Source organism: Ochotona curzoniae, unplaced genomic scaffold (genome assembly GCF_017591425.1).
Source record: "Ochotona curzoniae isolate NIBS_2020 unplaced genomic scaffold, NIBS_Ocur_1.0 scaffold_3223, whole genome shotgun sequence".
Taxonomy (NCBI): Eukaryota; Metazoa; Chordata; class Mammalia; order Lagomorpha; family Ochotonidae; genus Ochotona; species Ochotona curzoniae.
The window spans coordinates 15607792-15623004 of NW_024467108.1; the positions used below are offsets into that span (position 1 = coordinate 15607792).

Here is a 15213-nt window from a genome sequence, read left to right on the forward strand (position 1 = left end):
AATTAAGCACCTGAACTGGAATCCTGGCATTGTCCTTTGTTTGCCTGTACACCCTTGGATAGGACCTCCCTGAACTTAAGCCCTTTCCTGATCTCAAACAAACAGGGTCTGATCAGGTCATGGAGGAAAACCTTGAGGGGAATCATAGAACTGAAAGGGATATTGGAGATGATTCAGGGCAACTGAGATACATGGAGACGTAATAATTTGTGTCCAGATCTAAGACTAAAACTCATAAAAATTTCAACAGAAACCAAATTTTAATAACATTTTTAAACTGAATGCTTGCTTTTCTACAATTTTGTAAGCGTACAATCTTTTATATGCACGTTTTAACTTAAGTTATAGATAGGCATAAAATACTGCTGATATGTTTTCATACCTCCCTATAAATTGTAAATGTCTTTCCAATTAGTTCTTTTTTATTTTATTTTCTATATATTAAAATATATAGAAATTTATGTTTTTAGGAATTTTGTTTAGTGTTTCACACAAAATGTCATGTAATTGTCAAACAGATTATATAGTGAACAATTTATCTTCATTTTACAAGTCTATGACATGAGGCTCTTACAGATAGTTTAACAGATCAAAAAAGTAATGAGTACAAGAATCAAGTTATATTTAGAGTTTTTTTTTTCCAAAAAATTGCACTGAATTTAATTATATTCATGAGCAATGTGTGTTTTTTTTTTTTTTTTTGGTTATCATCTACTGGCCGATAGAAAGACTGGTTCAAGATTATCTTACTGTGATATTGTTATACTCTGTATTCCTTTGAATATATTTCTATAGCACAGATACCGCAACAAAGTATTGCTGTCATGGATGTTTTTATGTTTAATGATCTATCAGTTTAGATCTTAAAAGTTTATATTCATTTTACTTCAAGACTTTTACCTTTAAACCCATAAATAATAATAATTAAAAAAAAACCCTTCAATGTTCTTTCCATAAGCAACTTGTTTCTTGATTCTAAGTTTATAACCAAGGCAATTTAGCCTAGATAGTCACAGCCTGAAATATGGTCTTTTAAGGGCCATCTTTGGTGAAGCCACCACTTGGATTGACAGGATCCCAGGAGCACCTGTTCTGCACTCCTTTCAATCCAGCTCACTGCTAGCAGCCTGGCAAAGGCAGCAAATGATGTCCAGGGAACAGCTCCTGGCATCAGGCTTTCTTGGCTTAGTGATGGCTGTAGTGACCATTTAGGAAGTGAACTACTAAATGGAAGATCTTTCTTTCTGTCTTCCTCTCTCTGTTATTCTAATGTTCAAATAAATGAATTCTTTAAAAGGAGAAATACATTCATTCTTTTAAAATTGGTATGATAGAAAACAGAGGAGGAAATAACAACGTTATAACATTTTGGTTTTGTCCCATCATCTTTTTCCTATTATTTATCTCACAGTCACATTAAGCAAAATACTACTACTAATGTCTAATAATCAGGAAACAGAGTCTCAAAAGAAATAGTTTATTTCTTTGGTTATAGAATTTAGGTAGCTAAAATATTTTTTAAAGTGTAATTTAAGAATATAAAAGAAGCTTCAGTCCTATAATTAATGAGAAAACCATAACTCCTATCATGCCCCAAGACCCCTACTTTGTATAGCTCTACAACTTAATAATATGAATGCTTTTAATTAACCCTAAAGCAGATTTATTTTAGCTAATCCCACATACATGGTATATTACTCCAAGATCTTATTTTTTAGAAGCACTAGAGTGCTCTATTGAACAGCTCTGGATTTGTAGCTCAATAACATTAATCACTGTCCCACTTCAGAAAGCAAGGCATATACTTATTTATACAAAAATAATTTTGTCTCTAATAATGATACAGTTCCCTATCCTAATAGAATATGAAAGCAAATATTGGAGGATAGAATTTTCCATAAACAGCCAACTACATTGTAATCACATTCACAGCTCATATTGTCTTTTATTTTTTTTAACAATCTTCTCAAGCACTGACCATCTTCCTGGCACAGATGTCTCTTATATAACTTAATCCCCACACAAGCAAATCGCACAGCCCAGGACATCAACACTAAAATTATTCCTTCTGTCTGAATAGCAAGCTCATCAGAAACAGTCAAGGGTCTCAATAATACATACACCATGAATGCCTTAGCTATACTTTCTGGAAAACAAGTATGTATTGTAGGTGAGAGAAACTGTGTTGTTACGATAAAGGCAATCTTGTAGTCTGAGAAAGCTCCATTGTCATCACTATTGCAAGCACACATCTGTGACCTTGTATAGGAGAAAGTCCATTATCTCCTCTGTTTAGCACAAGATCTGAAACCTCCTCTACAGACAACAAAAGGAGTCATCAAAGAGTATTGTCTGAAGATAACAACTATACTTTTGCAAACTAATTAAAAAGTTCAAAAGTAGAATAAAACCCTCTAAATTATTGGAAATCATTGCAGCAAGTGGTTTAGTAATCTATGAAAATCTGAAACAAGCTTCTGCAGCAAAGCAGTAAAAATGATGTGCAATATTGTCAATGAGCTTCAATTTAATGACCAAGCTGAGATGTTAACTTTCTACCCATTTTGCAGGCTTCAACTTCTTTATTATTCATTGCATCTCCTTGCCATGACTCTCAAGCATTATTGGTTATGTTATTTATCACTAGGTTTGTGAAAATGTGGCTTTGAAATTATTTCACTTGGCCTATCATTATCTATTATCAGTTGATATTCATTGAGTATCCTCTTTGTGCTAATTAACATATGAATATTATTTAATGTATCACAACAACCCTGTAATGGAGGTATGACTATTACCTGAAGTACCTCTAAAAACTGAGATTTCAATGTTAAGAATCTTATCAAAAGATAAAAGTATCACAATCACAAGAAAATAACAGAACAGGAATGACCTTGTTTGATACAATCAGATGGCAATGTCTTTCAAGGGACTCAAGGGCTTGCTTATTTAAACCTCATGTATTGATTGCAAAAGATTCTGGAGATTCTGCTTCCATTATATTTTATGTTATTTCTATAAATTATACTCAGAATCCATACAAACAAATCAAGTAAAGGCTGCATGATATCTCTTGCGTCAGAGTTTCTTCATTACAGCAGTACTGGCATTGTGGACTAGATAACTCCCTGTTTTGGGGAGTGGATCTTGTGTCCATTGCAGAAGGAATAGTCCCATTCCTGACCCAAATCTGATTGGTCCTGGTAGTATCTCCTCTCACTGGTGATAACCAAATATTTCCTGAGATATTGTTAAATCTTGTTAAATGTTTCCTAAAGTCATCCAAGCAGCTCATCTGGGCAGATCAACAACACAAACTTTTCCTGAAACTTCCAAATAACACTAATAAAGGTAATAAAAGGTAGGGTGTATGTAACAACTTTACTGTAATGTTTTTTTTTTTTTTAATTTTGTTATCTGTGTGTCTCTGTGTTATGTTAAAAGGCTGCAATTTCAACTTGAGAAACACAGATTAAACTGAGTCAAGATATAATTTTACATTAATTGAGCATAGTTTTAAGGATTCACTAATTACAGCAAATGAATATGAAGAACTATCCTATGACATACTTGCCAATTTCAAAACCTGCCTTTAATATGAAATACAAAGTCCAGGAATGTTTACATAGTAACTGACACTAATATATTATTACTGCATTTTGGTGAAATCTACTTCATTATTCTGTATTAAGGCAATGCTTTTACTTATTCTTCTCCAAAAGATAATTCATGTAAGAAGGTTGAATTATCAGAGACCACCAGAGCTATTTATTTTCCTTGTAATATTTACACTGAAAAGTTTAGTCTATGTCTAATAACTATCATTATTGTGAAAAATAAGCATAATAGAATATGTGTTAAATCTGACAGATTTACCAGGCCAACACAATTTCTTTCTTCCTCTCTCCCTCCCTCCTTCTCTCCCTTCACCCCTCCCTATCTCTGTAGATAGACAGATATCAATATAGATATATGTAATGTAAGACTTTTATTTAAATTTCTTGGATAGTTTAAGTCAGGAAGAACCCTGACATAGAAATATATGCTATGCTTATTTCTGATAATTTTCTAATATTCATACACTTATTTTTAGCATTCTTGAATGTATAGAAAACTATTTTAATATCCTTGCATGTGAGAGAAAAAAAATGCACACTTACTTGTGGAGGGAGAAGATGCTGCTGACCGAAAATCAGTAGAATTTTAGAAATTGACATGTATGTCCAAACTGTAGGTCAACAGTGTTGTTAAGACTAAGGGTTTAAGAATTAGATGAAACTTACTTTGTCATCTTACAAGTTGTGTGACATTTGAGAAGTTATTTAATCATTTTCATATACCTTGTTATTATTGAGTTTATAAAAACAGAATTAAATAAATATTGAATTTAAGACATGAATATCCCACACGCCCTAGACAAAATGAATAATATTCATAGCTAACAATCATACATTGTTTACTGTGGATCACTTTACTTATCTTTGTGCAATGAATTTATTATATCAGTTCAGTATCACTAAAGTTATTATCATCTACTCCTCATTTTGAAAATAGGGATTTGACGTTCAGAAGTTTAAGTGATTTGTTCAAGTTCCCACAAATAGTAACACAGAAATCTGGAATTCAATATCGCACGTCCTCCTGCCATTCCAAATATACTGGACTCACTAGAAACTAAAATGAAACAATCTCCTAACGTTTAGCCATACAATAAATCAACATACCTAAGCATAATGTAAATTGGGTACTTTTGGTTCTAAACAAACTTAGATATACATCTTTGCACTGTTTTTCAATATCCTTGTACTGTGAACATAGAGCAAAAAACCCAGTTTTCAAAGAAGCAAAGTAAAAACAAATGCTGGATTGGACTGTTGATACAAGGAATAAATATAAGAATCCACCTAGTGTTTTGTAAGGTGTTTGGTGGTGCTCAATAAATAGTTGAACAAGGAAGAATCTGCAGGCATACATTCTTGACAAAGCTATCTATAACTCAAATTAAATTGAGATTGGTAAAATGTAGATTTGTTTGATCTGTGAATTTAAACAAGATGAAAAAAGCATATTGCATCACTTTTTGTTAGAAGTATGTTCTGAGGTTAAGGTATTATTTGAATTACAAGTAGTTGGCGATTCAAAAATCTAAAATCAAATTCCATTTTCTTGTGTTAAGCTAATGTATCATAAACTAAATTTTACTTATTCTAAAGCTCTTGTCTCCTTATATTCTCCTAAGCTTCACTCACTGACAAAAATGACAACTAAATGATTCCTCAGAGCTAAGATTAATATTTCTCTGAGTATGAAATATAACATGCATTTTTAAATATATAATGTTCCTACTTTAAAGTATAGGTTCAGGATGTTCCATCTCCAAACAGATCAAATTAGCTCAGATTGTATCATACATATCAATATGTATCAAAGGATAGACTTCAACATCACATGAGGTTGTCCTACACTTCACATCCCTCTTCCTCTAAGTAGATATATGCATATATGTAAGATGTATTTTATAAGACTTGGGGGTCTTCAAAAATCTACTACACATAGAAACAAAAGAGAAAGGGAATATTCTATAGCCTGTTATAAAAGATAGACATCACAAATAAAATGTATATGGCTAAGAAGTAAAAGGAGGCATATCTAGATATATCTCTTTCTTTATCCCAAGAGAATTGAAAGATTGAACTCAATGGACATACAAATAATTAAGCTATTTTTCATAATTAGCTTTATATTTCCTTTTTGTGGTATCACATTCATTTTGTTGTCAATATAGTTATGCTGTCTAAAATATTTCAAAAATTCTGCAAAAATAAATATAAAAACACTCCTCTAAAATACACAATCTATTTTGAGAATAAATGAAAAGTAGATTTACCAAAGCATTTTAATCATAAAAGTAGCATGCTTAATTCTATTAACAAAACATAACTATATCAACATTCTGAGTAAACCGTGAAAATAGTGTGCAATTACTTAAGCATTCCCCAAATCTGGATAGTTTGTGATATTTGAATACAGTATCTATGAACGGATGCTTTCATTATCCCATGGGTGTTTTTTCATTATGCCCATAATGTGTACTATAAAATTATGGTATCAGTCTGTGTCTATCTATGTACGGAACTAGACAGATACATACAATACCCAAACACTAACTCCTTTCCCCGAGAACCTCAATATGATGCTTCAAAAATGAACACTGAAGAACGAAAACATTGGTTGTGATAGCACAATGTTGTATGAATTGTATTAAATATAATCTAGATTGTATATTTTGCCATGCCAAGTGTAAGTGACTAGGAGAAGTTTAGTTCTTAATACTTGTATTTTACATTTTTAGAAAACCAACAGCTCTGTCCAGAGTGCTGAAAATGGTAAGATACACCACTAACAGAATGGAAGCAGTTTTTTCAAGTTTCAAAGCAAAGATCTTTTCAAAGGGAAACCAACATTAGGAAAGGACAAAAACACACACAAATGATTCTTAAATATGTGATTACATGGAGTTAACAGATACATTTAAAAGGGATAATTCCCTGTTCTCTATGAAGAGAATAACACAAAACACGCCTTACAAAAGATAGCATACCTAAACACTCAAAACTTGTTATAGAATGCCTCAAAGACATGTCGGGTAACTAAGACAAAAACCTGTGTATGCCTCACAGAAGAAAAGGGTCACATTTAGGGCAAGACAGTTCTCCAAGCAACCAGTGGCCAATGTTGGGGACAGAGATTCATTGCAGTTCAGTCCCAAGGCACCCTAAACAAGACACATTGTAGAGAAGAGAGAAGGTATAAAGTAGACAATGCCTTCCCACTGCCTTGTGTCAGTTCTTTTTTTTTTTTCTTTACAATGTTGTAGAATCTAACTGCCTGATTACTCAAGCTTACAGTTCAGCTGAGGCAGCACTAAGATTGTGCCTAAATAAGCAAGAGTGCTTGTTATCCTCTCCTCAGTTTCCCATCCCAACAGCACCTGGTCTGAAGGGAAATAAGGGCGGCCAGAAATTTGATCACCAGGTGGAAAAACTCTCTAGTTGTACCTGCCATTTCCCTCTATAAATATCCAAGTGTAGGTTGGGCTTTGGCCACCTGCTAGCCACCACACTCCTGGACTGTCCTGGGTTCTTTTCCCCAAGCTTGGATTCCCTCCTTTGCCAGCAGTGCATGCTGCTGTCTTGAGTTATCTGGAGGGCTTGTGTCAGGGAAGTGAAGGCTACTTTCATGGGAGAGGAGCAGGAGGGCTCAGACCAGTATTCAGAGAGGCTCTCAGGCTTGTTTGTGGAAAAGGTGCTTTCAGCAGCACCAGGCTGCCCCCTCTTCTTGAAGCAAAGGTCCTTTCCTCTTACCCCCATGCTGCTGTTAACAAATCGATCAGCATCCTGATCAAAATCCTTTCCCTATCCACCTCTATTCTCAATTCTGAGGCTTCAAGTGGTTTGGGGATAGTAGGGTGGGGGTGGGGGAGGGTACAAAGTGTTCATACAAAACCATAGCACACCTGGCCTTAGAGAGCAGAAACTCAGATCTGAAGGCATGCAGAATTTGTGGCTGAATCTGCCCTTTCCCCTTCTATATCTGCTCGTGCTTTAAGGTCCCCGACAGTTTTAAGCAAGGCAGCCACAAAATGAAGTAGATATGAATTTCTTGGGCTCTGGCCAACCCCTCTCCAACCTTCTGCCCCCCTCCACCCACCTCCCCCTCACCCAAACCAACTATGATCTATTCAACAAACTAATAGCTCCTAAATCCTTCTCGAGCCAGGGGACACTTGAGCACACAGACACTTAGCAAAGCTTACCCCCCTGTTGGCCACGCAGTGGTCAGTGAGACGCAGTCTAGCTAGCCCCCCTGTAAAGTTGAGCTGCAGGGATCAGTGGGGCAGAGCCGGCCTCTCCAGTCCTGGGCAACCCCGCCTCCCACCACCTCCACCACCACCACCAAGATGATCGCAAGCTTATCCCCTGCACTCAGCGCCCAAAGAACAGGCGAGCAGAGGGCGGCGCATTCAGCAATCTCCCCGCTACTGAGCAAGGGGGAAGGGGAGAAGAGGAGAGCGGAGGAGGGAGGGGTGCTAGTTTGTATTTATAGGGAACAGATTTCTTTGCGCAACTTTTTGGTGCCACCAAGTGGCACAGTTAGTTCCTAAAGGAACAGACGCCTGGGTGAATCTGAATGGGGAGACCAGCTCCTCAGGCAGATGCTCACATGGTAGGGGATCTGGAGGCACCCCCAGAATTTCAGACTGGATGTGTTCAGTTGTCATTCCTGCACTTTGGTACAAACCCCTGAATTCTGAGAAGGAATCTGGTTGAGAATGGGTTAACCATGCCTTCCTCAGACAAGTGGAAGAAGTGTCAAGGACATGAGTGCCAATTGCCTTCTAGGAGTACAGAAAGCCCTCTCTTCCTCCTAACTCTGCCGGCCAGATTGAAATACACCCATGGCTCTCTAAACACTTCTCTCGCGCCTAGCCTTTAAACTGGATGGTATTGATTATGTCAGAGACAATCCTACATCCTCTCTCGAAGTCCTCCTATTTAACAAGCTTCATAGCTTGGTAACATATCTTCAATTGCTACCTGAAGAGAGCATGACTTAAGACTGTGTAGAGCTGAAGCTCTGCCAACAGCTCGCGGCTCCTTGGGCTGCAGTCTGGGCATCTGACTGCCCTCACTTACTTTTCCACAGAGCTCTCAGCTTGCATTATCCAACAGCACAGCCTGGATCCTGTAACTGCCTTCAATATTTTGAGGGAGAATTTCCCTGAAGCTCCATTTATGCACATTTTCTGACTGTTCTTATACGAAGATAAGATTGTCAGACACAGACAATCACAGACACTCCTGCATGGGACCCTGCTGTCCCCAAATGCAGAAGCACCTCTGCATTTTGCAGATGGAGAAACTTGAGTACACAAAGGCGAAGGGACTGGTGGAAGGTCACACTTTTCCTTAGAGACAAGCCCAAGGACAATCTAGGGTTGCACTGAATGAACACAGCGATGCCAAATCTGCCTGCCAGGCTGTTGCTCTCTCCACCCATCCATACCACCTATTCAGCCTTACTCAGTTCCCCCACCCCCATCAATCCCACTGTCACCATCCTTTGCCAAAGTTCCATAAAGAATCTAGAATAAAGATGCCTCACCATTCCCACAAGGAGAACATGAGGTCTAGGGTTGAAGAAGGTATAACCTCTTAAAATGGGCCAGGGCTTTGCCAAACCTCTCACTCTTGGTACTCTAGTCATAGAAATGTCATTTTAGGACTATTCACACCCAGCTGGGTCCCTTCTCTGCTTTATTTTGGGGGTGAAGTACCAGTAGCTGCTTGTTTTTAGCCCCCAAACTCCTAATGCCCCGAAAAAAAAAATCCCTGCCTCACTAAATGGACGTTTTCTTGCACATATGTCTGCGTTAGAAACAGAGAGAGACATGCAAATGCCTCCTTTTGGCTCAGATTTCTAATTTTTTTCCCCCTCTTCTGATTTTTTTTTTTAGTTCGTTTTCTATGGAAACGAGCTTACTTATGCAAATAAAAACAATTATTTCTATAGATCTCCCATTGGAACGTCGCCACGGTAGCCCGGGCTCCCGACTCAAAATTCAATGTCCGAGTCACACAGCACGCGCCCTTGCAGGGTGACTTCTAAACTTACAGGACCTCAGAGCGTCCCTGGCGCTTTCAGTCTTCCACCTGCCCACCACCTGCCTTCCAGGGTCCCTGCAGCCCAAGCTCCCGCCCCTCGCCTGATCGCTCTACATCCCTGTGCTGGGGGAGGGGCTCTGGCGGTATCTGACATCCTTGATAACTCTACAGCTGAGACAGAAAAACCGCGCTGTGCTTACCAGGTGCGCGCCCTGAGCCTTGCGCCCCCGGCCATTCGCTTCCCCTGGCTTTCTGCGCTCTCTTAGCGGCCTTGGCTGCTGCTGGAGCGCTAGTGTCGGCGGTGGAGGCAGTGGTGGCAGCAGGCAGTAGGCTGCGGGGCCCGCGGCAGTGGCGCTCGCTCTCTCGCGCCAGCGCCGGGAGCACGTGCCGCGCTCGGGCAGACGCAGCTGGAAGCGCAGCGCAGGGCTGGCTCCTACTCCTGCAGCGCGCGGCGGGGGGACGGCAGAGCCTTCTGGGCACGGACTCAGTGGGTGAACTAGAGTGGTGAAAATCTCGGTAGCATCGATGTTGGGGCGAGGGTGGTCTTGGACTCCCCTCCTGCTCCTCAGATTCCTTCTAGGAGCCGCGGAAGGAGGAGAGCTGCGCGGGGGAGGCGTGGGTGGTGTGTCACTCAGAGAAAAGCTGGGGGAGCAGGTAGATTATAAGCTTCTCCCCGAGGATGGCACTTAATTCCCCGACAGTGACTGGGAGAAGGGGCGGCACTGCTGAGGGCAGAAAGAGCTAGGGAGTCCCGGAACCCCAAAATGATTCAGAGGTGTGAGTGGTTAGAAGGAATGGTCTCTTTCATGATACTACTTATTAATAATGCCATTTTACATTTGTCTGCTCTTCACACGAACGAGTCTTCCCACATTCATTAGATTTTCTAATAATGAAGCAGTAAAATGAATTCTTCCTTGCCTCTGCCACCCCCACACTGCCCAGGCTTGTCAAAAAAAAAAAAAAAATCTGACATTATCTTCAAATTTCCGTGTAAAGCAGACAACCTCTGCCTGTGAAACTGAGATTGACATAAATTATTGCATAGCTTAATTTAAAGAAAAGCATTGCAGAATATTATTATTGTTACTCCCATTATATTTCCCTGGGTGAATTTGGGGAGCCAGGTGCTTGCAGAAATTGAATGAAAGATAAAAGATGAGAGCATTGAAGTCAAGAGGATTGGTTCAGATGCGTGCATTATGAACGCCTGTGACTAAATTTCCCAGCAGACTCTTCAGAATAAGTCAAGTTATTCTTTAATAGTTTCAGGATTGAACAATAAAGAAAAAGAAAAAATAGATATGCCTCTACTGCACCTAGCTGAGCTTTACCACGATGTCATTCTTCTTGCACACCCATAGCTCCCGGTGGGAACACTGTTGATTTTCAGGTCATCTGATTGCAACTAAGATAGCAATTATCAGCACTTTGTAGATACCAGCAAAACTGTGCTTGGTCTTCCTGAATGAGAAAGAAAATAGAGATGACATAAATGAGAAAATGCCAAAAAAAAAAAAAAAAAGTGAGAAACTTGAGGGGGAAGAAAAGATAATTTGGTGGTACGATAAAGTCTAATGAGTAGTAATTTGTTAGCCTAATTGTTGAAACATTAGCAATAAGTTCAAGGCCATGTTTTTGGTGCTTATGTGGAATGAGTAGTGTTGCATAAGCTTTGGGACAGTCTAAGTACCTCTCTTTCTTCACTACTTTTAGCTAGATTCAAGCACAAGAGAATAGGCTAACCCTGGGGTAAGAGAAATTCTCATGTTATTCACTTAGCCACTTAAATTCTTCAATTTCCTGTACAGATTTTCCTCACTGCTGTTTCCCAGTGTTATGAAAAAGACGCGTGTCAAAGCATGTCAGAGATAATAAAGCACTCCATAGAAGTAACCTGCTCTTCTGAGACATATCCACTTGCTGTGCTTCAAGAGATAGAATGCAAAGGGCATTTCCTATGTTGTGCAATGATGATATTTTTGTCCTAGGAGGAAAACATATAATCTTAAATTTCTCAGTGACATTTAAAGATATAATTTTGTCTCATAATTGTAATACATGAAATTGGGCCAACTAAAAATTAAAAGGATTATAGGTATGATATTTCAGCACAAGTGATTTCTTATTGTATGTTGCTCCAAGCTGGGACTTTTGTCTTCTGATGAGAAAAATATAGGCCAAATATTGAGATTCTTACATAGAACAGGAAAAATCACCCCAAACGAAAAAAGAAAACTCTCATTTGTACTTAAAATTATCTAAGCCTAAAGCTTGGAATCTTCACTGATTTCTGTTTCTCTCCCGTGAAACTTTATCAGGAAATTTTGTTAGCTCCAACTTCAAAATATTACCTAGAATTTAATCACTTCTAATCACCCCCAGAGATACGATGTTGAGTCAAACTAGTGTTGTCCTCACGTGGTTTGCCAAATTGCAATAGTTCCTACACTGGTAAGATGAAATTTGAAAATCATTACCCTTAAGTCAAAATGCTCCAGTGTCTTCCAGTTTTCACTAAGACTTGAAGCCTGCATCTTTGCCATGATCCGAACTAATCTTTGTGTAACTCATTAGCTTTCTGGCCATACGTCTGTTGTTCACATTTGCTCATTTTGCCGTAGTCACCAGCACTTCTTACTTCTCAGAGGTGTCCCATATGCTTCCATCTAAGGGCCTTTGCATGAACTGTTCCTTTCACATGAAATGTTCTGCTGCTAGTTTACATAATGTCTTTCCTAACTCTATCCTCTCCCTCCCTCAAAATTTTCCTCAATTTTCCTTCTTCCATGAGGCCACATCAGTCCACACTGTTTAATTCATGTTCCAGGCACCCTGGGCAAATGTACCTTTGCCCAAAGTTCTTCATCTTCTTTAAAATAATTTATTTACTGAAAGGCAAAGTGAGAGAAAGAGGGAGTGACAGAGAAAGAGCATTATTTTTCATTACTGGCTCACTGCTCCAATGTCTGCCACAAGCAGGGCTGGACCAGGCTTAACTAAGGAGTGAGGAACTCTATTCAGGTTTGTACATGGAATATAGGGGCCCAGGTGTGTATTTCAGCCATCTTGCACTGCTTTTGAGGCATAGTTAAGGAAACCAGATTACAAATGGAACAACTAGAACTCAAACCGGTCCTCTGATACAGAATGCGTGCATAACTACAAAATGCATAACTCCAAATGGTCCCTCCCCCTTAACTTAAATGTGGTTCAGCATGCTTTATCATTTACTCTTTTGTAACATTATTTCTTTTAAAAAATAGCTGTCATCTTATTCTGATTTTGTACCATGATACAATATTGTAGGTAGAGGGAATCCTCCCTACCCCTCCACTTTCTCCCTTTTTTCCCCTCTTGCCATTTTCCCCTTATCACAGTAGTATTGTCCTCTAACAATAATTACAATTTTAACTTTCTGCTGTTTAAGAGTATCATGGCATTGTAGGTATAGGCAAAGGAAGGAAATATAGTATCATGCTGTCAAGGTATATTTTATTGTTTTATTGGAAGTCCTGCTTTTATTCAGGAATACAGGTATGTACTCTCCAACATGCCTTCACTTCCCAATATGCTGGTCTACATTTCTTATTTTATTATCTGTCTCTTTGCCTCCCTCTTATTACAAAGTAAATTCCTCAAGGGAAGGAATTTTTGTCTCACTAACAAATTCCAAATTCTCAGAAAAAGTATGGCACATAAAAACCTCTCAAAGAAATTGCTACTTTGCAGTCTAGATTCATTTATCCATTTGTTCCCCAGGCACAACTGACCTAGAGTGTAGAACCATTAAGTTTTTATTTTGTCATGATCCTGGATAAAAATACCATAAAAGATCTTGTGCCTCTCGGTTATTGGGAACTACCTATATTTTAACCAGCAATTTATAATAGTCCTATTTAAGAAACTTAAACTTGGCTTTCCCCTGAATAACAGAGACCTCATCTTTACTCTTTGTTCTTGGGCCATGATCTGCTTTCTCACTACAAAAGGCCACAGTGATCATCCAGGCTGAGCAGGTCTGGGAGCAACACGCAAAACTGGTGGGTTTCAGGCCTAAGAGATTGATGGTTAAGACTGAATTTAGCTCTTATTTAACTAGGGGATTTGGACAAGTTACTGAATCTTAAAACCTCATTTCCTCATGTGGAAATGGAGAACTTAAAAAGTAATTTTTTAAAAATCTAAATCTCTTGATTACATATAAAGTCACTTAGTACACTAAAACTGTTAGAGATTTCTGGCTAAGTCATGGTTTCTTGTTTTCATTCACAGTATCTGGCTGCTTTGTTCCAATACTATACCAACTGTAGATTGGAATTTGGATGGTGGTTTGGTTTATTAGACTCACAAAGAACAATAAAAAATCCTTTCTGAATTCTACATTTGTATTCACTAAGCACTTTTGTTTCCCTTCTCTATACATGAATATTATACATATTTAATGAGGTGTCTGCTAGGGAAAATACTAATGGATATAAACAACTTCAGTTTCTAAACTGACAGATATACAGTAATGATAATATTCAGATGAGAGTTAGTATATTTTAATTTCCATTTATATCCTCAACATCAGAATGTCCAAAGCACAAGACACATGAAGTTCATTTTTTTAGACAATGGAAGTTAGAAAACCAAATTAGCTAGTTGAATCACTTCTTTGCAAATGTATTTAAATAATAGTATCAGATCCTTTGATAATTCTTAGTCAATACTTTTGGCAAAGACAGTGATTTTTTTATCTACACTCAAAAATGGACTAAATATAATGGAAACAGCATTTTGCTTTTTGTTAAGAGACTAAGTAGGATTATACAGAGCATTTTATTCTTTTAGACAATGCCTCAGCATCAATGCTTAATAGAATCCCTGGAAATTGTACTGCCTACACAAGAGACAATTACGCCCTCGATGGTTTGTTTGCAGCTGCTACAACTACATTTGGTCCTGATGAGCCTTAACTACCTGAAATCTAACATACCTGCAATGCAGTAACTTAACTCCTTTGGGAGTTTTGTTGGTTTGTATAGGAAATTTCTTGAGCAAAAACCAATAGTTATTTGAAGCTTTGCAGTAGGCATTTACAGCCAGAGTTTTAACAATTTATACAGTGGTACCACTTTTTGTGTCACAAGTATTTGCAGTTTTACACACCTTCAATATTTAGTAAAGCTGCTGAGTTGAAATAGGCAGATGAATCTGTTTGAAACACTGGCTGATGTAATAAAAGTCCATGTGCCACAATTGAGGCGATAACTCATCCAACTCTACTTCTTAAGTTTCTTATATATAAAATGGGAGAATTACAAGCTCTGAAAAAAATATGAAAACTAAGAGGATTTCACTTACAAAGCACAGAACTCTGCGTAGTTAGCATTCAATACACTATTGTATTTGTTGTAGATGAAACACTGTGGAACATGATCGAGAGCATGGTCTCTGAAGTCAGCGTGCATGGATCCGACACTGGTTACATTCCCTAATAGTTTCCATGTACTAATCATTTCACCTTTCTGTGCTTTAAGTTGCCTTTTACAGAAAGAAAAAT

General features: G+C 38.2%; 1 protein-coding gene across 1 annotated transcript in view; it reads right to left on the reverse strand.

The window, feature by feature from the left end:
- Window positions 1–10051, reverse strand: part of GRM5 (glutamate metabotropic receptor 5) — a 454718-nt gene extending 444667 nt beyond the window's left edge. Inside the window, exon 1 of the mRNA XM_040963986.1 lies at window positions 9866–10051. The gene's annotated coding sequence lies outside the window, so the exon portion shown is untranslated. The remainder of the gene's footprint in view (window positions 1–9865) is intronic.
- Window positions 10052–15213: the final 5162 nt, after the last annotated feature.